The sequence below is a fragment of the Papio anubis genome, chromosome 8, assembly GCF_008728515.1.
Source record: "Papio anubis isolate 15944 chromosome 8, Panubis1.0, whole genome shotgun sequence".
Lineage (NCBI taxonomy): Eukaryota > Metazoa > Chordata > Mammalia > Primates > Cercopithecidae > Papio > Papio anubis.
The window spans coordinates 69,323,736-69,345,559 of record NC_044983.1 but is presented as its reverse complement, the minus strand read 5'-3'; the positions used below and the strand labels follow the sequence as shown (position 1 = coordinate 69,345,559).

The following is a 21,824-nucleotide window of genomic DNA, read 5'->3' as shown; positions in this document are numbered from 1 at the left end:
CTTTGTGGTCATGTCCTTTGTCCACCAGGCATGGAAACTTGCAGTTGGTGGTGTCTAGTGCGTTTTTTCTCCCTCAGGTAATGCTTCCAGAGTGTATCTACCATCTTCTCCTTGCTAACTGGCCTAAACCCCCAGCTTTTCTTGGCTTCTTTGGTATATTTCATTCTCTCCTGTAACATCTCTGCTTCTAATTGTGATGCATCCAATGGCAGGCTTCCCAGCCCTCAGCTCGGTGTCCATACCATATAGGAGGCACAAAGGACCACACATTTCTCTTGTAGTTGTTTTATTTTCTCTTTCTCTGTATAATATACCCATTGCCTTTATGTTCAGTCTGAGGTTCCCCAATGTAAATAAATAAAGCTAGTTGCCCACTTCAGCACAATAGATATCTTTAGTCACCTGAGTAAGGAACACTTCGGCTATTGTATACTTATTTTATTGCTAATGTACTCTAGTAAATAGATTTATGAGAGTATTACATCTTTATATTTGTTGTATTTGATATCTGTGGTCCTTTGTTGAAATTTTGCTACAGTTCTGACTAGTGAATTTATTACTTTTAAATGGAAATAAACTACTTTTATTACTTCTAAATCTATTACTTTTAAAAAGTCTGGTGCTAAAGCAATGAAAAGTCAGACACTAATCCCTGTCCTTATGGAGCTCATGTTCTTGTAGGGGAGGTAGTCAGTCAATAAGAAGTGGTTAGTCACTGAGAAGGTTGCTTTTGATAAAGACATCAAAGGAAGAGAGAGAGAAAGCAGTGTGAATTCTGAGAGAAAGAGAGAGAAAGGGAAAGTATTCCAGGCTCAAGAAATAGCAAGTACAAAGCCCCTGCAGTAGGAGTATGCCTGGCATGACCTCAAGAGGCTAGTGTGGCTTGATCAGAGTGAACCAAGGGAGAGAGGAGTTAGTATGTGAAATTAGACAGGGATCATGTGGTTTTGATTTTCTTTTTTTCTTTTCTAGATTTTCTGTTAAGAATGTTGGCATTTTTTCTTTGTTGGCAGTTTCTAGTTCCAAGATCTGATTCTTATGGTTGTCTGAGGGGTACAGTAATTTTATTTATGACTTCTCCAAAGTAATAAATAACGGGCGTGCCTTAGGCCATTCCGTGAATAGATAATGTGGACTTTCCCTTCAATTTTTTGGAGTGTCTTTATGATTTTCTGCAGATCACAAAAAAGGGTAAAAAGAATATCAGAAAGTACTAGTAAGCTACCAAGCCATGTTTCAACTGAAAAGCTCTTTCTGTTCACAAAAGTGCAGACCTAACCGTTACTCAGTAGGCTGTTAAACCATGATTTCTCATATGACCTTAATTTATAGATGACAACACTTGATTGGATTACGGGGACTCTGGAGCCAAAGATCCAAGGAGACGCTCTTCTCCTTGTCAGAACCCAGATTAATCATTAGCTTCTTAAGGCAGGGAATGAAAGGTGAAGTCCAAGAAACAGGTATCATTTAGAGGGATTTTTGAAAAGGTCCTTTTATTTTCTACTTAAAGTAACATTAAGCAAAATTAGGTATTACCTATGCTGTTTTTCCCCGTCTTCTTCACTGATGCGGTTTCTCCACTTGAACTCATTCAAAGGCCTAAGAAGAACTGAATTTTTCTTTTTTTAATGATGAGTGGAGAAAAAAGCATTTATCCATGAGCAAACTCTGTAGATACAACTTGGATTCTGAAGTACCTGTCTCCTTTTATTATGCCCAAGATGTTTTACAATAATTACAGCCGGTTATGTATTTTTCTTTATCATTTGAGGTACTTTTCACTAACAGATATATTATAAAGCAGAAAACATATCAAAATTCATTTGACAAAGACAAGGTAAAGTTTGGAGAACACTTTGTACTTTTGTTCTCCCATCTTTCTTATAACATTTATGTACAATAGAATGGCTGAAATTAGACAATTTTTCAATTTTGTATATTCACAGATGAAAAAAGTATTATTGCTTGGCAAATGACCAGAATGACAGACCAGCAGGTCAAATGGCCCCTTGATCTGCTGGTGCAGATTTCCAAAGGGCCACAACTCAAACTAGGTTATGTGAAAATGGGAATTTTTGACCTACGTAACTGGGATATCTCTTGGGGAGATATTCAGGCATGGTTGGATGTAGGACTTTAGTGTTGTTCTTCCTCATTTTCTATTTCTCTCTTTCTAGTTCTTGTTTCTTTTTTTCTCTACATTGTTTTCAAATAAGCCGATTCCCATTTGCTGTACTTCATACACTATATAGTCTGTAGACTTGTACTGAAGAAGGTGCAGTTTTTGGTTTCTGTTTTTTTTTTGATAGTCATTAGAAAAGTCCCCCCAGACACTTTGGAGTAAACTGTCCATCCTGGAATTACTCATTCAAACTCGGTTGGGGGTAGGGAGATACTTTACTTTAGCCAAGCCTGGGTTATATGTCCAACCTGGAGAAACAGGTTAGCCCCATCCAAACCACTCTGCAGGGTACAATTATTTTATGGAGTGGTTCCTCAAAAGCAAAGATTTTGAGAGAAAATTATTTCCATTAGTCAGAACATTTGGTTCAGTTCCTAGTTCTGATGCTTTTAGTTAAGTGATCTTGCACAAGGCTCTGGACCTCCATTAATTTCCTCATTTGCAAAACAGAGATAGTAATAGCAAATGAAGGACTTCCGTGAGGTGATCTTCATTCAGCAGACATTTATTGCATGCCTACTCATTGCCACATGTTGTGTTTGAGTAGAGACTTTGAGGAAAGACAGGCAGTCTAATAGCCTAAGTTTAGTAGAAGAGGAAAACAAAAGAAAGAATGATAGATGTGCCCTGATGGTGCTATGGAAGCATTAGGAAGGAACTAAGCATCCCACCCGGATTGGGGCACCAAAGAAGCCTTCCAGGAGGAATGAACTGAATCTTTAAGGTTAACTAGGATTTAGCCAGGTGAGGAGGGCAAGGAAAAGTAATATAGATTTTGGGAACAAAAGCTAGGAATCCTGAGAAGTTTAGTTCATTCATGGACTTACAAGCAGTTTGGTAAGTCTGGAATGAGAAGAGTGAAGTCTAGGCAGGGCCCCGATTTGAATGTCCTGAAGTGCCCATGCCACGTGGTTTGGATTTTATTCTGAAGGTGATTGGGAGCCATTGAAGGATTTTAAGCTGAGGGATAAAATAATTGGATATATGTTTTAGGAATATTGCTTTGGCAGTATGTGGAAAGTATGTTGGACTGGTTGAAACTTGAAGGGATAAAGAATTACAAAGATGTTGTGGTAATTCAGGCATAATGTGATGCAGGCCTGGAGTAGTAAAGATGGAGAGGAAGGGACAGTGTCTATAGATATTTAGAAGGTAGACTTGATTGCATTTGGGGCATTAAGGATAACCTCAGATATTTGGATGACTAGTAATACTGTTCACCACAAGAGTAGTTGGGGCAGGTTTTTGGAAAGATGAAGAGTTTAATTTACACTATGTTGCATTTAAATTGCCTATGAAGTATTTAGGAGTCATTTTATCACTCTTTATGGCCACGATGAAGGGTAGCAAAGATTATCTTTAATTTTGAAGACTTGTTGGAAGTAGATGTGGCAAGAGGTAGTAGAACATCTAGAGCTTTCAGAATAGGTTTGTGTAGTATATCTTAAGAAAATGGCAGTTTAGGATTCAACCCAAGTTTGAGTGACCCATCGGCTCTTTGTTCATTGAAGATGTATCCTTTCTTCCCCAAAGAGTTTGTTTATTTGTTAACACTCAGTTTGGAACAATTTTATGGTATACACCTTCATTAGATGTGTTTAGTATATTTTGTGTCAAGGTTACCTTTTGCTAGTGTATCCAGTTCTTGGTCCAATTTCTTATAGCTAGGTTGGTCAAGTTATTTTCTTTTAACATATGTTGAGTCATAGCAAGTTAAACAAGAATAAAATAATTTGGACTATTTTGCCTAAAAGTTACTTGTTTCTGTGGCCAGAGTTAGACACTTACTTAAGGCTTCTTGGTTTTTCCTTGTACCTCTGTGAAATAAATCTGTGAGACATGGAAATAATTTTACAGATAGTGATTGTTATCAGTGGAAATTCGATAGGGTGAAAGAAACTTTTGAAGCATCCAAATGGACTTTATTGCATTATGTTAATTATCAGTAAAATTAATAGCCAAGATTCTGATTTATGAAAACAGCTTGTATATTATATTTCAGTTTATGTTATATAGGCTGATGATTTGTTGCTAAGTATTGTGATGTTGGTGTGCTATTTAAAATTCTGAGGTCATTCAAACTTTGAATATAAGATTTTTCACTCATTTGTAATGCCCTCTTAAAAAGCATATTGGAAAGTAGAACAGTTGATGTTGAATATTCAGTTGTCCCCTTGTATCCCTGGGTTCTGTATCCATGGGCTCAGCATTCGTGGATCCAGCCAATTGTGGATTGAAAATATTCAGGAAAAAAAGGGTAGTTGCACCTGTATTGAACATGTACAGACTTTTTTTTTCTTGTTATTATTTCCTAAACAATGCAGTGTCACTACTATTTTCATAGCATTTACATTGTATTAGATATTGTAAGTAATCTAGAGATGATTGAAAGTATATGGGAGGATGTGCATAGGTTATACACAAATACTACCACACGTTTTTATATCAGGGACTTGAGCAACCGTGGATTTTGGTAGCTGTAGGGGGTAGGGATGAAGGTCCTGAAACCAATTCCCCACAGAAACCTAGGGATGACTGTATTTGTACCAGCAGTGATGCACACAGTTACAAACCTACAGTTCTGGTTTCTGCCACCAGATGGTGCTTGCATACTGATCAAACAACATGCAGACTGGGTGAGCTCACTTTGTTTACTATTCCAAGGCCATTAAATTAGAGGTTAAACCATATGAAACTGCCAATATTTGACATTTCTTTGACCTACAAATATGTCAGTTTCATATGTTCAACCTAATAGGAAAAAGTCATCCAAGTATACAACATTAAATTCTCTTGGATAAATGAAGTAAGCATAAAGTGGTGAAAAACCCAATTTGTTTCAATAGATATAGAACTTTGCCTTTTGTATAGCACATCCCTTGGTTTGGGGAATATATTCTTTTCTCTTTTCTCATATGCTTTAACATGGAATGTGTGTTAGAACTCTTACACTGATACTACTTCATGTAGATATTACTTTATAGATGTAGAACTGAAAGATAGGCAGCAAGATACTTTTTAAAATCCTTATATATTTTAAAATAGTGTTAAATTATTAACATTAATGTTAAATTAGGATCTTTTTATTTGGGAGAAATTAACTTAAACCCATAACAAAGACGCATTAAAAATAAATTGTCTTTTTAAAACTCTCATAAACCAGAGAAGAAAATTTGAACAAGTTACCAAAGCAAGGATGAGGAAGAGTGAACTTAAGATCAGTATCCCCCATGATCACAGATATAAAAATTATTATTATTATTATTTTGAGACAGTCTTGCTCTGTTGCCCAGGCTGGAGTATAGTGGCGTGATCTTGGCTGACTGCAACCATTGCTTCCCGAGTTCGTGATTCTTGTGCCTCATCTTCCTGAGTAGCTGGGACTACAGGTGCGTGCCACCACACCTGGCTAATTTTTTGCATTTTTAGTAGAGGCAGGATTTCAGCATATTGCCCAGTCTGGTCTTGACCTCCAGACCTCAGATGATCTGCCCGCCTCGTCCTCCCAAAGTGCTGGGATTACAGGCATGAGCCACCATGCCCAGCCAGATAAAAATTGTAACAAAATATTAGCAAATTAAATTCAGCCAAATTTAAATAACATTATGATTAAATGAGGTTTATTCTAGGAAAGCAAGATGAGTTTAGTATTTAGTAATCAAAGTAATTAACCCAATTAATAGAATAAAGGAGAATAACCATATGAGTATCTCATTAGGTTCAGAAAAAGCATTTGACAGAAGTCAGTGCTCATTAATGATGTAGACTAGCAAACTAGGAACAGAAGAGAACTTTCTTAATTTGATAAAGGGCTTCTTCAAACAACCTCTAGGTAACATTATGCTCTATAGTGAAAGACTGAATACTTGTAAGATCAGGAACAAGGCAGTAATACACACTGTTATAACTTCTGTTCAACATTATACTTGAGGACTGGTATGGCTCATGCCTGTAATCCCAGCACTTTGGGAGGTCAAGGCGGGCAGATTACTTCAGCTCCGGAGTTTGAGACAAGCCTGGGCAACACGACCAAACCCCATCTCTGTTGGTGTGTGCCTGTAGTCCCAGCTACTTGGGAGGGTGAGGTGGGAGGATTGCCTGGGCCTGGGAGGTCAAGGCTTCAGTGAGCTGTGATCACCACTGCATTCTAGCCTCAGTACACAGTGAGACCCCGCCTCAAAAAAACAACAAAGAACCCCATGTTATACTTGAGTTCTATCAAGTGCAACAGTAAGAAGAAACAGATGGGGGAATATTGGAATCGGAGATATAAAACTGTTGTCTTAGACACCATGATTCTGTATGTAGAAAATATTAAATCGAAACTACTGAAAAAATGAGTTTAGTAAGGCCACAAGTTGCAAGGTTAGTATACAAAAATCAGTGGTATTTCTGCTAAATAGTAATGAGCAGTTGGGAAATTAAATAGCATGAAAACATCATATTCAGAGATCAATTTAATAAAATAGGTACACAACCTGTATACTGAAGGCTATAAAATATTGCTTAAATTAAAGAAGACTCTATTATTTAAGATTTCAATTCTCCCAAAGTTAATGTGGAGATGCAATGCAATTGTAATCAAAATCATAGTAGGGTTTTTTTTGTTTTGTTTTTTGTTTTGATAAAATTAAGGTAGTGCTGACATTTGGAGATGCAAAGGACCTGCAGTAGCCAAAACAATTTTGAAAAGAAAACAAAATTGGCTGGCCCACACTACCTGACTTAAAGATTTGCTATAAAGCTACAATAATCAAGACAACAGAAAATTGACATAGGGACAGATATATGGATCAGTGGAACAGAATAATATAGCAGCTGGCAAACTATAGCCCATGGGTCACATCTGGCTTGTCTGTTTTTGTATGACTTGCAAACCAAGTAATGTTTTTTACATTTGCAAATGGTTGGAAAAACATCAAAAGTAAGATGATATTTTATAACACATGACATTTAAATGAAATTTTAGTGTGTGTCAGTAAAGTTTCATTGGAACACAGCCACAGTCACTTGCTTATGTATTGTATGTACTTGCTTATTTATAGTCTGCTTTGGTGTTACAACAGCAGAGTCAAATAGATGTGATAGATCATATGGCCTGCAAAGCCCAAAATATTTTATATCTGGCCATTTACAGAAGTTTGCTGATCTCTGGAATATGGAAGCAAGAAATAGATCAGTCCACATATGGTCATTTAATTTTTTCAAAATTAATTCCAGTGAAGGTGCTAATGGGGAAAGGATACTCTTTCCAACAAATAATAGTAAAATAATTGACCTTTCAGACAGAAAAAAAAAAAAAAAAAAAAAAAAAAGAACCTGGGCCGGGCGCAGTGGCTCATGCCTGTAATCACAGCACTTTGGGAGGCCAAGGCAGGTGGATCACCTGAGGTCGGGAGTTCGAGACCATCCTAACCAACATGGAGACACCCTGTCTCTACTAAAAGTACAAAATTAGCTTGGCATGGTGGCGCATGCCTGTAACGCCACCTACTCGGGAGGCTGAGGCAGGAGAATTGCTTGAACCCGGGAGGCGGAGGTTGTGGTGAGCTGAGATTGCGCCATTGCACTCCAGCCTAGCAACAGGAGTGAAACTTCATCTAAAAAACAAAACGAAAACAAAAAAACCTGAACCTTGACTTCACATCATAGACAAAAATAAATCAGAAATGGGCCTTAGACCTATATGTAAAAGTTAAAGTGAAATTTCCGGAAGAAAATACTTTGTTACTTTGGAAATAAACAAAGATTTCTTAGAACACAAAAAGCATGGATCATGCAAAAATTGAGAAATTACATGTCATCAAAATGTAAACTTCTGGTACTTGAAAGACACTTTACAAAATGAAAAAGCAAGACATGTATTAGAAGGAAACATTTGTAATACATATATTTGAAAGAGGACTTCAGAATATATAAAGGAATACCTCCAACTCATTAATAAGACAAAACTGGACAATATTTTTGAATAGACAATAAAGAAGAGATAAGAATGGCTAATAAACACATGAAGAGATGCTCAAAGTGATTAGTCATCAGGGAAATGCAAATTAAAACCATAGCTAAAGTTTAAAAAGACTGACAACACCTAGTGTCATGGTGGGGCAACTGGAAGTCTCATACATTGCTGCTGGGGATATAAAATGGTACAGGCACCTTGTCAGAGTTTATTCGGTTCTTATGAAGTTAAGCATGTAGTACTTATCTTACCACCCAGCAAATTCCATGTGGTATTTACCTAAGATAAATGAAAATATATGGCCATTCAAAGGCTTGTACATGAATATTTGTAGCATTTTTCTTTATAATAGCCCCAAATTGGAAACAACCCAAATATCTACCACTAGGTAAATGGTTACACTGTAACATAACAATGACTTGGAATACTATTCAGCAGCAAAACTTGTGATTCATCCAATGATATGCATGAATCTCAGAAACTATGCTGAGCAAAAGAAGACAGGACAGAATCATAGTGTAGATACTGTAAGATTCTATTTTTGTGGAATTCTAGAATAGGCAAAACTAATCCATAGTGACAGAAAGACGTTCTTTGATTGCCTAGATTTGGGGGGTGGGAATTTCCTATACAAGGAAACTTTTGGGAGTGATAGAAATGTTCTGTATTTTCATTTTGGTGATTGTTAATATGAGTGTATGTCAAAATTCATCCAACTATGAGCCTAAAATAGGCACATTTCATTAAATGTAAATTTTACCTCAATAACATTGATTTAAAGAATACATTTTGTAATCCTCCATTTTCTTTGAGGCTAAAAATATTTATAAGAAAGCGCCAGATTTTTGCTTCTGAAGCATCTGGCCAAAAACATTGTAAATGTTTTTCTAGAGGCTAAAATAATATTTACCTTATAGGGTGTTTGAGGACAGAATGATAGGCTGGTTCAGGTGCTTAGCTTCTGCCTTTGTGCACTAATTGTTGTTATAATTGTTAGCCTTTATTGCATTTTAACTTGTTTCGTTACAAGTACAAACTCGAGTTGGAATCATAGCTGTGTGGATTTGAGCAGGTTATTCAACTTCTAATTCTCAGTTAACTCACCTGTAAGTTAGGAGGATAAATAATGCTTCCTTACAGTATTGTTTTCAGGTTTTAATAAAGTAATTCAGTGACCATGCATGGCCCTTTACCTTACTTTACCGTAGTGTTTTGAGTTCCTTTAATCTAAATATCAGTATATTTGTACTGGACGTTGTTACTGTGGGAAATTTAAAAGAATTTACGTCTGCTTAATTAAAAAAATTAATAAAATCAGGCTGTGATTCTGTTATTATTTCTGGGTATATGCTTTATAGAAGGAATGGCTGATTCTCTATTACATATGAATATTTTTGGCCCGTGTTAAAATTTAGTTGACCCTGGAATAATACTGCCACTGTAACCCAGAGAATCATTTCTCCCTTAGAAAACTGTGCATTTATATAAGGAGTCATTAAGTTAGGATTTAAACGTGAGCTTTGGAAAATCTGTGGCCTTTGTGTAATTATATGCAGCATTTTATACACATACCTCTTCTACCTTGTCTAGCTTGATAGCCATTCATTTTATCTTTGGTCTTTCAGCTTTCTTAACGTTCATTCCCAAGGAATATCTAGTCTGTTTTCTTGCCACAGGGTTAGTATTCAAGTACTAATAACTTGGTAATACATTTACCATGATAGAACTTCAGGACTCCATGCTCCTATGTTCTGCTTTTAGAGGCAGCCAGGCAGGCCCAGGGATCAGCACTTAATTTTGGATTAGAGACTGTTTAAAATACCTGTGTGTGTGTTAAATACAATTTTTTTTTTTCCCGAGCCGGTGTCTCGCTGTGTCGCCCAGGCTGGAGTGGAATGACACGATCTCAGCTCACTGCAACCTTTGCCTCCCAGGTTCAAGCGATTCTCCTGCCTCAGCCTCCTGAGTAGCTGGGATTACAGGCGCGCACCACTGTGCCCAGCTAATTTCTGTGTTTTTAGTAGGGACAGGGTTTCACCATGTTGGTCAGGCTGGTCTCAAACTCCTGACCTTGTGATCCGCCCACTTTGGCCTCCCAAAGTGCTGGGATTACAGGATATGTCACAAAAGGTTTAACATTTTTCATATCCCCTTTAAACAAAAACAAAAGCATAAGTCAACAGAGCCAATTGTTAATTTTAAAAGTGTTTTCACAACAAGAGGTCTATCTTTCTAGTCCTAAAGTTATTTAAAAAACTGAACAACTTTTATCTAGAATGGGCGAAATAAATAGCATTCTCTATTCTTTTATTTGAGGCTAATTTTATTAATCTATTGCTCAAGCTCTGAAAAACAAATACAATACTTGGTTTATTTTGTGTTTGAAGCAATGCTGTCTCACAAATATCTTTATTTTCTGTTCAGTTGAGCAAAATCTTGCTTAACAATGCTTATTTACTTGTGTTTAAAAAAACTGGGTACAATGACAGTTTAAATTATGAAGCTCTTTTTTTTTTGAGACAGAGTTTCACTCTTGTTGCCCAGGCAGTGGCAGTGGCAGTGGCGTGATCTTAGCTCACTGGAACCCTCACCTCCCGGGTTCAAGCAATTCTCCTGCCTCAGCCTCTTGAATAGCTGGGACAATAGGCATGCGCCACCACGCCAGGCTAATTTTGTATTTTTAGTAGAGACAGGTTTCTCCATGTTGGTCAGGCTGGTCTTGAACTCCCCACCTCAGGTGATCCACCTGCCTCGGCCTCCCAAAGTGCTGGGATTATAGGTGTGAGCCACTAAGCCTGGCTGTGAAGTTCTTTTTAATATGTCATGTGACATATAAATATGTGGGCTTTCAGTATTCAGAATTCTGAAAGATTTATATAGGTTGCCAGTCATTGCTCTAAAAATTTTGAAATTTTTGAAGTTTTTTTTTCTGCTTTGTTTTGGAGGGTTCCTTTATACATCAAAAAACAATGTTACCCACCAGCTGTTTCTCCTTAATACTCAATCACTTTTTATGCATTTTTTTCAAATACTGATTTTCAGTAAAGGTTTTGTGAAGTTTTAGTGTCCATTGGATTTAGAAAGAAATTTAAGTATGGTTGTTTTTTTTTTCGTTGCTGGTTTTTTTTTTTTTTTTTGAGATGGAGTTTCGCTCTGTCACCCAGGCTGGAGTAGAGTGGCTTGATCTCATCTCACTGCAACCTCCGCCTCCTGGGTTCAAGCGATTCTTCTGCCTCAGCCTCTGGAGTAGCTGGGACTACAGGCACGTGACACCATGCCCAGCTAATTTTTGCATTTTTAGTAGAGACAGGGTTTCACCATGTTGGCCAGGCTGGTCTTAAACTCCTAACCTTGTGACTCACCCGCCTCGGGCTCCCAAAGTGCTGGGATTACAGGCATGAGCCACCATGCCCAGCCTAAGTATGGTTTTTAAAACAAATTTGCTTTGACTATTAATGAGGGTTTATGTTACATGTTTATAGAAGTTTCTGCAATAACATAATTTCTTGGAAATGTAATATTGTGTCTAATAAATTCTGGGTAAGATTTTGGGTGATCATCAAATAGGCCATGTTCCAAACTTTGTTTTTATGTTGGTTACTGGAAACTTAGAATGTATTTTCTCATAGAAACATTATGATAAATGGTGGTGAACTTCCCAAGGTAATTTTTTTTAAAAATTGAGATGGAGTCTTGCTCTGTCATCCAGGCTGGAGTGCAGTAGCACGATCTTTGCTCACTGCAACCTCCCCTAACTGGGTTCAAGAGATTCTCATGCCTCATCCTCCCGAGTGGCTGGGACTACAGGCATGGGCCACCACACCCGGCTAATTTTTATTTTTTTTTAGTAGCGACGGGGTTTTACCATGTTGGTCAGGCTGGTCTCGAACTCCTGACATCAGGTGATTTGCCCACCTTGGCCTCCAAAAGTGCTGGGAATAAAGGTGTGAGCCACCGTGCCTAGCCCCCCAAGATACTTCTTAAAACCCCATGTTACTGAGTGTGACTATTGTACCTTTTAAATAGTTTTTGTTTTTGTTTTGAGATGGAGTCTTGCTCTGTCGCCAGGCTGGAGTGCAGTGGTGCAGTCTTGGCTCACTACAACCTCCGCCTCCTGAGTTCAAGCGATTCTTGTGCCTCAGCTTCCCGAGTAGCTGGGATTACAGGTGTGCGCCACTGCACCCAGGTAATTTTTGTGTTTTTAGTAGAGACTCACCATTTTGGCCTGGCTGGTCTTGAACTCCTGACCCCAGGTGATCTGCCTGCCTCGGCCTCCCAAAGTACTGGGATTACAGGCATGAACCACTGCACCTGGCCTCTGAATTCTTTTTAGCAAATGAAGTTGTCATTGACACCTAAACCTGGTAAAGACAGAACAGAAAAGGAAGTTGCAATCTAATACCAGTATAAATATAGAAGAAAAAAGTGAGCAAATAAAATCTGATGCAAAATTAGTAATATTATATGCCTTCTAAAAATTTATGTTGAATTTAATTCATTTATTTGAATACTTTTATTACTATAACTATTGAAAGTTATGAATTCTCCTTTGACCATTGTTTTCCATTTGTACTATAGTTTCTGCTATGTAGTATTTTCGTTATTGTTTCAGTATTGTTTTTCCAGTTTGTGTTTTCAGGAGATTGAGACCATTCTGGCTAACATGGTGGTGAAACCTTGTCTCTACTAAAAATACAAAAAAATTTAGCCAGGCATGGTGGCGGGCGCCTGTAGTGCCAGCTACTCGGGAGGCTGAGGCAGGAGAATGGTGTGAACCCAGGAGTCGGAGCTTGCAGTGAGCTGAGATCCCGCCACTGCACTCCAGCCTGGGTAACAGGGCGACACTCTGTCTCAAAAAAAAAAAATAATAATAATAATAAAAAGAAATTTAAAAATTATGTATTAAAATTTATAATATTTGTTTCATTATCTGCTAATAATTGCAATAATTGCTCATTGCACAAAATATTTTTTAACTTACATGGAAATATGATCTATAATTTTAATTAATATGTCTATTTTTGTTTCATAGAATTATGGTAGAATGAGAAATAAAAGACTTCTAGTTATAAAATATGAAATTAGGATAAAATTATTTGGAGAGAGTGCAGTAAAATGCAAGTTAAACAAGATACAGCTGGTGTAAAATTTCTGTTGTATTTAACAGAATTTATGTATTTTTTAAGTAGATTTAAGGATGGATGTCAGCTTGCTTTGATAGTTCAGTTTCTTTGGATACACTTAAAAGAGTGACATAATTTTATTTTAAGATGTAAATATTTACAGTAAATTAGAAACTACATCTTTTGCAAGTACTTAATGAATTTTTTTAAATGTGAATTAAAACTTTAGCTATAAGAAGAAATATGCAAGAATATGTGTAATTTTCTAAAATTTTTTTGTGGGATACGAGCATTCAAATTTGAACACTACTGCCATAGATTTATTTGAAAAAGAAGCTAAATTAGATATGGCTATTGCAGAATGCAGAGGAGGTGAACATTTTTATCCTGATTTACACATGCATAGGCAAATATGGTAGTTTAAGAAATGGCTTGATAATTAAAAGAGTTCTTTCTTTCTTTTTTTTTTTTTGAGACAGTCTTGTTCTGTCACCTAGGCTGGAGTACAGTGGCACGATCACGGCTCAGTGCAGCCATGACCTTCTGGGCTCAAGTGATCCTTCCACCTCAGCCTCTCTACAGCCTCTCTAGTAGTTGGGGCACCATGATGTCTGGCTAATTTTTTATTTTTTGTAGAGATGGGGTCTCACTATGTTGCTCAGGCTGGTCTCAAACTCCTGGGCTCAAACAATCCTCCTGGCTTGGCCTCCCAATGTGTTGGGATTACAGGGGTCAGCCAGCTTGCCTGGACAGTTAAAAGGGTCTTGAGCTTGAACATAGCAGTCATAGTTAATTTTTTGCGCTCAGTTATACCAAAAATTGAAATCTTATTTTTCTTTTCTAGTATATAATGTAATCCTCCCATTTATAAAATAATAAAATTGTATTTATCACCTTACTAGTATGTATAGGTAAAAATATTTATCTTGAACCATTAGAGGGCAGCACAGTTTTATCTTTGGAATTAACTTTCACAACATGTAAATACTTTTGAGTCACAGGCTTAATATAGGCATGATTAAAATAAACTGTGAAATTTTAAGTTAAAATATTTCATTTGGAATTTTTGTAATATAAAAAATGTGGTAGCAAGATAAAAGTAAGTCCTCCTTTTCTTTTTTCTCTCCCTTTCCTTCTTCCTAACCACGTTAGAACTTTTACAAAGTTCAAAAGTTATACAACTTGATTCTAAACTTAATATTTACCTTGATTTTCAGATGAAGCGTTACCTAAGTCAGTGTTGTATAAGATGTTCCATGGTAAAAGGGATTTGAAGACAAAGTTTGGAAATGCTGCATACTGTATCTCTCTTAAAAATTCCTAAAGGTGTCATGAAGAAAACTATTTACCTAAGTGGTTCCCAGCCCTAACTGAACATCAGGCTTCCCTGGGCAGCTTTAAAAATTCTGATGCCCAGGCTTTATCTCAAGTAATTAAATCAGAATTTCTGGTTGCAGAGCTTGAACCCCAATGTTTTTTAAAACTTCCCCAGGTAATTCTATGTCCAGTCATGTAAATACTGGTCCCCACAACCTAAAACACATTACCCTCTATTAACATCAAAGATTGTGAGATGGTTTAAATAGTCATAGAACTTTTGAAAGAAGTAAAGAAGAAGGTAAGAATTACAGTTAACCACACTCCTTAGGGACAATTGTTCCGGACAGCTAGCTTCCCCACATTGCTGAGGATTCACTTTTTTTTTGAAACTAAAACTTTACTTAGTTCAGTAATTTTGGATAGAAATATTTCTAAAAGTTATGGCATATATTTTTTATATCCTTAAATAGAAAATGCCACAATTCTTAGCATAAAGAATCCTTCCTGTTGACTCATTGTCAGCCTTATAAACAATAAGTATTATCATAAGCCTCATGAGATATATACGTGGTTTGTCCTTATACCAGATAATCCTAGACATCTGTTTCTAGAGTACTCAAGTGTGCTTTTAGTTACTTTCCAAATCATTCTTGGCAGTCAGATTGTCATCTTATTTCTTGTTTTTGTTAGTGTACCTTTGCATATTGCTTCCTCCTTTCTTTAATGCTTTTCAATTGCTATTATCTTGAAAACTGATATTATAGTTTGAATTTGGGGCAAAGTAAGAGTAGCAGGGCTTTAATTAAGCCCTAAGATGCCCCCTTAAGTGTGGAGGACATTGAGTTTTATCTAGTTGGTGGATTTTTTTTACTTCAGAATTCATTTTATTCTATCATATATTTTGCTAAGAATCTGCCTTTTGAGTAGTATGAAGTGGCCAGATAGTTTAATATCTGGTTTGGTGAATATCTATATGTATATATGTATGTGTAAGTGTGTTACACATATATATTTAATGACATGAAATACTTTGGTTGTTTGGGATTGGACACAAATAACAGCTTTTTTTTTTTTTGAGACGGAGTCTTGCTCTGTCACCCAGGCTGGAGTGCAATGGCGCAATCTCCGCTCACTGCAACTTCTGCCTCCCAGGTTCAAGCGATTCTCCTGCCTCAGCCTTCCGAGTAGCTGGTATTACAGGCGCCTGCCAGCACACCCGCCAGCATGCCCGGCTAAGTTTTTTTTTGTATTTTTAGTAGAGACGGTTTTCACTATGTTAGCCAGGCTGGTCTTGAACTCCTGACCTCATGATCTGCCTGCCTTGGCCTCCCAAAGTGCTGGGATTAGGAGCGTGAGCCACCGCGCCTGGCCAGAAATAACAGTTTTAATAAATTTCATGAAATCACTTTCTTGTATGTTAAAGGAAACAGAAAGGGTTCATTTGTGCATGGTTTAGTCTTTCTTTTGAATGTGGAAGTTTTTCTTTGTGTGTTTAAAAAAAATTAAAAAGTGAAACATTTTCCAAAATGAGGAGATTTGCTAGTAAGTAATGCATACGTCTATGAAATTATCTGCCTGATAATTTTATTTATATAATTTCTTTTTTTTTCCCCCTTCCAGTCCTTCATGGTTTTCTTTTTTACACACAAAGCTTACAACCTTTATTTTTCCAACTGGAAAACCAGTTTTTCCAACACTTAAAAAAAAAAATTATCCTTTTATCATATGCTGAAAGCCCTACTCATAACAAGCCCACTTCTGCGTTTGACTCTGTACACTGACCCTTCATTTACTTCCCAAACCGACCCTTTTGGTAACTTTCGGTGAAGAGGTGACTTTAATAAATATATTCTCCAGAAATCTCGAGAACCTTTGCTTGAGTCAGGATGAGAGGTGCCACCACAGTGTAAACAGAACAGCTGAGTCCTCCGGGTAGGCGCCAGATTCGATCTGCACAGACCACGTGTATGGGAGGCCTGGAGTCAGAGGCATTTCCTCAAAATGCGTCCCCTGTCTCCAGCAGAGCACACTAGGCCCCAGGGTCCCGCGGACAGGGCTGGTCCCAGCGTATGCATGCCACTTCCTGGGCTTTGCAGGGTGGTAGGCCAGAGGCTGCCCTCAGCAGGAAGCCCACTCAGAGGCCAGGGCCTCATGTTCCACTTGGCAGAGATCCCAGAAGGAGCCAGGGGGCAGCATCGGATCCTGGGGCCCAGGTAGTGGTGCCTAAGGGCACAGCAGCCGCAGGCCATTGGCAAGGCCAGAAGACCGTGAGTGGAAAGCCGGGGGTGTGTGGAGTGACCCCCGAGAAGGGGCTGTTCAGCTGGGAGTCCTGCATTTGCCGTTTGTGTTTTATCCGGCGATTTTGAAACCAGGTTTTTATCTGGACCTCCGACAGCTGCATCTCCCTGGCCAGCCTCTTTCGCTGCAGAGGGCCCAGGTACTGGTCTTGCCGGAAGACACCCTCCAAGGCGCGGACCTGCTCCATGGTGAAGACTGTGGGGACGCCAGGGAGCCCGCCAGGTGTTTGGCCCTTTACCCAGCCACGGTCCTCTCCGGGGGAGGCAGGTTTGAGGACCTAGCCTCTGTGATGCTGACGGCCTGAGGGGTCTCCTAGGAGCCGGATGCCTGACCTGGGCCGGGGAGGCTCCTCAGGGAGACGTTGGCAGGCCTGGGGGTATGTGGGTCGGTCCTGAGCAGCTGGTTTGGGAGAGCCAGTCCACGGAGCCAAAGCTAGAGGGCTGCTGCCGGCCACGAGGTGGGGAGGAGGGGAGGGACGTATGGCGGTCAGGTGGGCCCGAGGGAAGGCCGGGCGGGGCTGGCCAGGGGCAGGATCCACTATTTATATAATTTCTACAAAGGTGTTCTTTCATTGACTTGATGTTTTTGCTTGGCATTGTTCTATTCTTTCATTTAGAGTCCTTACATATATATTTTTTCTGTTCTATTATTGCCCTTTATTTTTAGAGTCTCTTCTTGGAAAACTTTCTTTTGGAACTTTTGATTTCTAGGTGTAACAACTTCTGTTCACTGATTTGACGAAAAAAAGAAATAGGATTGCACAGTATTTTTCTTTAGAAGGAAGAAACCCGCCCTTTTTGTGAGTTGTAGCTCAAAAGTCAACAGAGAAATGTTGGTTCCACATTAAAAATTTCCTAATACGTATTACTGTCTGATGTATAAGTAGCAAATATTCTACCTTTAATAGTGTTTAGTTAGAGATGGGGGTTATCATTTGTAAGGAATATTAAAGAGAACTTTCTTTCTTTGGTTTGATATAGATGAGTGACTTTTAAAACATTTTTGTCTCTGACCTGTGCTAAGGAATTTTTAAAAATAATATGACCCAATACATAAATACCTACATCCACACAGATATACATTTTTACAAATATCACTAAAACAAAAGATTTATGAAGCAGTAATACCCTTAACATCTGTATTATACGCTAATATTTTCTGTTTTATTAGAAATTATAGTTGTGGGCTGGGTGCAGTGGCTCACGCCTGTAATCCCAACACTTTGGGAGGCCACAGCAGGTGGATCATGAGCTCAGGAGATCGAGACCATCCTGGCTAACATGGTGAAACCCCATCTCTACTAAAGATACAAAAAATTAGCTGGGCATGGTGCCAGGCACCTGTAGTCCCAGCTACTTGGGAGGCTGAGGCAGGAGAATGGCCAGAACCCGGGAGGCAGAGCTTGCAGTGAGCCAAGATCCTGCCACTGCACTCCAGCCTGGGCAACAGAGCGAGACTCCCTCTCAAAAAAAAAAAAAAAAAAAAAGTTGTGGTTTATTAAATTTATTATATGACCTGTTAATGGGTCATAGTTTATACTTTAAAAAATATTTATCTAAATGACTTCCAAGGTTTCATCCAACAGAAGATTCTATGTTACCATGACTCCATGCTCTCATAGAGAATCAAAGCTCATCATAGAGCAGCTGGGAGCATGTTAAATTAGAAATGATAATAGAAATTCTCCCAAGACATCTGGATATTCAATTATCCCCAACATATCTAGAAGTCCAGTGTCACCAGTTACTTAAAAAGTATAGAATCTTTGAATAAAATCTGTGATTTACTTAATACTGTTGTATCAGTGTTCAGTTTCCAGTTTTGACCAGTGTTAACTATGTTTTTGTCAGTTGCTAACATTAGGGAAAGCTAGATGAAGGGTGTATGGGAACTCTGTACTGTCTTTGCACTATGTATATGTGTATATATATATATAGTAGAAGACATATTTTAACTAATAAAATGTATAGAGCATCTTTGAGTAGTATGCTCTCAAAGATATCTAAAACCTTCTCAAAGATATCTAAAGTGTTTTGTTTGGAACTTTTGTTGTGATATATTGACGATAATATTATATAAACTGCACTGTCCCTCACAGTACATTTTAATATGACTTTTATGAGTAAGAGAAAGAAGTTTAGTGAGCTGTATTACAGTTGAGTTTATTAATCCTATTTGATGGTTACTTGACAGTTCCTTTTAGGAGTTTAGAACTAGGAGAAGAATTAGCAGAATAAATTCTTCAAAGAAGATACCAAATTACGGAGTGGGGTTGGTATTATCTGTTTTATAATTTCTATTGTGATGGGACAAATATAATGAGGAATAGGTGAGTATAGAAATAATTTCTAGAACATTGCAAAAGATCAGGGTCAGCAACCTGGAACTGATAATGGGTAGCAGTGTTAGTCAATTTAAATACAAATAGGATTCTTAAATGATAAGCAAGAATAATGATCTCTATGAAGTGATGAGATGCTGGAAAAACACCACTTATTGGCTATCAAAAAAATATTTTTAACTGACTTGAGTTAGAAACAAGAATATGGGATGTGCAGAATGTTTGGAAATCTCGGTCTGTGTTTTGCATCTCTGAACTATTACACCATTGGACTAGTCTTTCTTGGCTTGATGCCTTTAGAAACTACATATTAGCTTCATCAAAAAACTCTTATTGGAGGCTGGCCTGGCAGCCCAGCACTTTGGGAGGCCAAGGTGGTAGGATTGCTTGAGGCCAGGAGTTTGAGACCAGTCTGGGCAACATAGCAAGACTTCGTCTCTAGAAAAAATTAAAAAATAAGTTGGGCATGTGGTGCAGGCCTGTAGTCCCAGCTACTGGGGAGGCTGAGGCAGAAGGATCACCTGAGCCAAGAAGTTTGAGGCTGCAGTGAGCTATGATGGTACCACTGTACTCCAGCCTGTGTGACAGAGAGAGACTCTGTCTCTAAAAAACAAAAACAAGAAAACTCTCATTTGAAAAACAAAACACACCTGAAAGACTAGCCCTTTTCAGAAAGTCAAGGTGTAACCATTTACAGTAAAGAAAAAGGGTAATTTTAATGGCAGAGGTTAAAAGTTCAAAGAAAATTGCATGTTGGGTATTTTTTGTATACTTATCACCATGCTGACAGCAGTAAGGTGATTCAAGGGAAATACGTGAAATTGCTCCTGCCCATAGGAATGTGTGTTACCTTCAGGGAGATAAGATGATAACAGTAAAAGTTATGTAGTCCAGTGTATGTAGAACACTGCCAGTTTCTGTATACACAGACATGGTAGTTCTCCAAAGTATATATATTTTATCCCTGTTTTAGTTATGAAGAAACAGAGACTCAAGTTGAATTTGCTCATGTCATTTATGTAGTAAGTTATAGAATTGGATTATAAATCTATTTCTGCAAAACTCTAAAACTCATTTTATAAAATAATTTTGTTGTTGGGTATTTTGAATACTATGAAGTAAAATAATCGAAGCCTCACTTCAAAACGTATTTTTTTCTAGAATAAAGATCACCATGAAATAAAACCATTCAAGAAAATACTAGGAATGATAGTATATGTGGGATGTAAATTTTCAAGATACATATTCGGAAACTTCAGAATGTAGCTAATTACTATTGATTTAGTTTTTCTGTCTTCCTTTGAAAAAATGTTTTTCTTAGAAATAATTAGAGATTCACTGAAAGTTGTAAAAATGGCACACCAAAGCCCGTGTACTCTGCACTCAGTCTCCCCCATTGGTTATTTTACAGACTCATAGGACAATATTTCAAACCAGTATACTGACATTGGTAAATGTGTGTGTTGTAGTTCTGTTTCATTTTATCACGTGTAGATTCATGCAACCACTGCAGCAATCAAGATGCAGAACTCGCTGGGCATGGTGGCTCATCTCTTTCAGCTCTTTGAGAGGCCCAGATGGGACAGATAGCTTGGGGCCAGGAGTGTGAAACCTGCCTGGGCAACATAGTGAGATCCCATCTCTACGAAAATAAAAATAAATTAGCTAGGCATGGTGGTCCATGTGTTTTGTCCTGGCTATTTGGGAGGCTAAGGTGGGAGGGTTGCTTAATTCCAGGAATTTGAGGCTACAGTGAGCTATGATCATACCGCTGCACTCCAGCCTGTGCAATAGAGTGAGACTGTCTCCAAAAAAAAAAAAAAAAATACAGAATTATTCTGTCACCACAAAGCTCTCCCTCATGTTGTCCCTTACTAGTCTTCCCTTCACCTCTGCTTCCCTACCATCTTTAGCCCTTGGCAACCATGTATCTGTTCTCCATCTCTGATATTCAAGAATATTGCATAAATGGAATCATAGTATGTGACTTTTTGAATACTATGTTTTTGAGTAGTGTTCTGTGTACCACAGTTTGTTGAACCCTTCACCTGTTGAGGGATGTTTTGTTTTTCTTCAGTTTTTAGCTCTACAAATAAAGCTGCTATGAATATGTATGGATTTTGTATGGGCATAAATATTTATTTCTTTGGGATAAATGCACAGGAGTGTGATACCTGGGTTGTGTAGTAAATATATGTTTAGTATTCTAGGAAACTGCTACACTATTTTCCAGAGTTGCTGAACTGTCTCGCATCACAATCAGGAATGTATGAGAGATTCAGTTTCTCCTCATCCTCCCCAGCATTTGTGGTTGTCAATATTTTTATTTTGGTTGTTCTGATAGGTGTGTAGTGATACATCATTATGGCTTTAATTGACATTTCCATAATGGTTAGAGATGTTGAACATCTTTTCGTATGTGTAAGTATGTGTGTGTGTGTGTGTGTATCTGTGTATCTGTTTAGCTGTGTGTCTTTGGTGAAATGTCTCTTACGCACATTTTCTATAAAATTGGTTTTTTTACTGTTGAGTTTTGAGAGTTTTGTATATATTTTAGATATGAATCGTCTGTTAGATATGTGGTTTGCTAATCTTTTC

The 21,824-nt window shown here is 37.9% G+C and overlaps 1 protein-coding gene and 1 pseudogene across 12 annotated transcripts in view; one reads left to right on the top strand and one right to left on the bottom strand.

Moving 5' to 3' along the window:
• STAU2 (staufen double-stranded RNA binding protein 2) overlaps positions 1 to 21,824 on the top strand; it is a 333,041-nt gene that overhangs the window by 80,882 nt on the left and 230,335 nt on the right. The gene's annotated exons all lie outside the window — the stretch shown is intronic.
• LOC103886893 lies at positions 16,584 to 17,481 on the bottom strand (annotated as a pseudogene).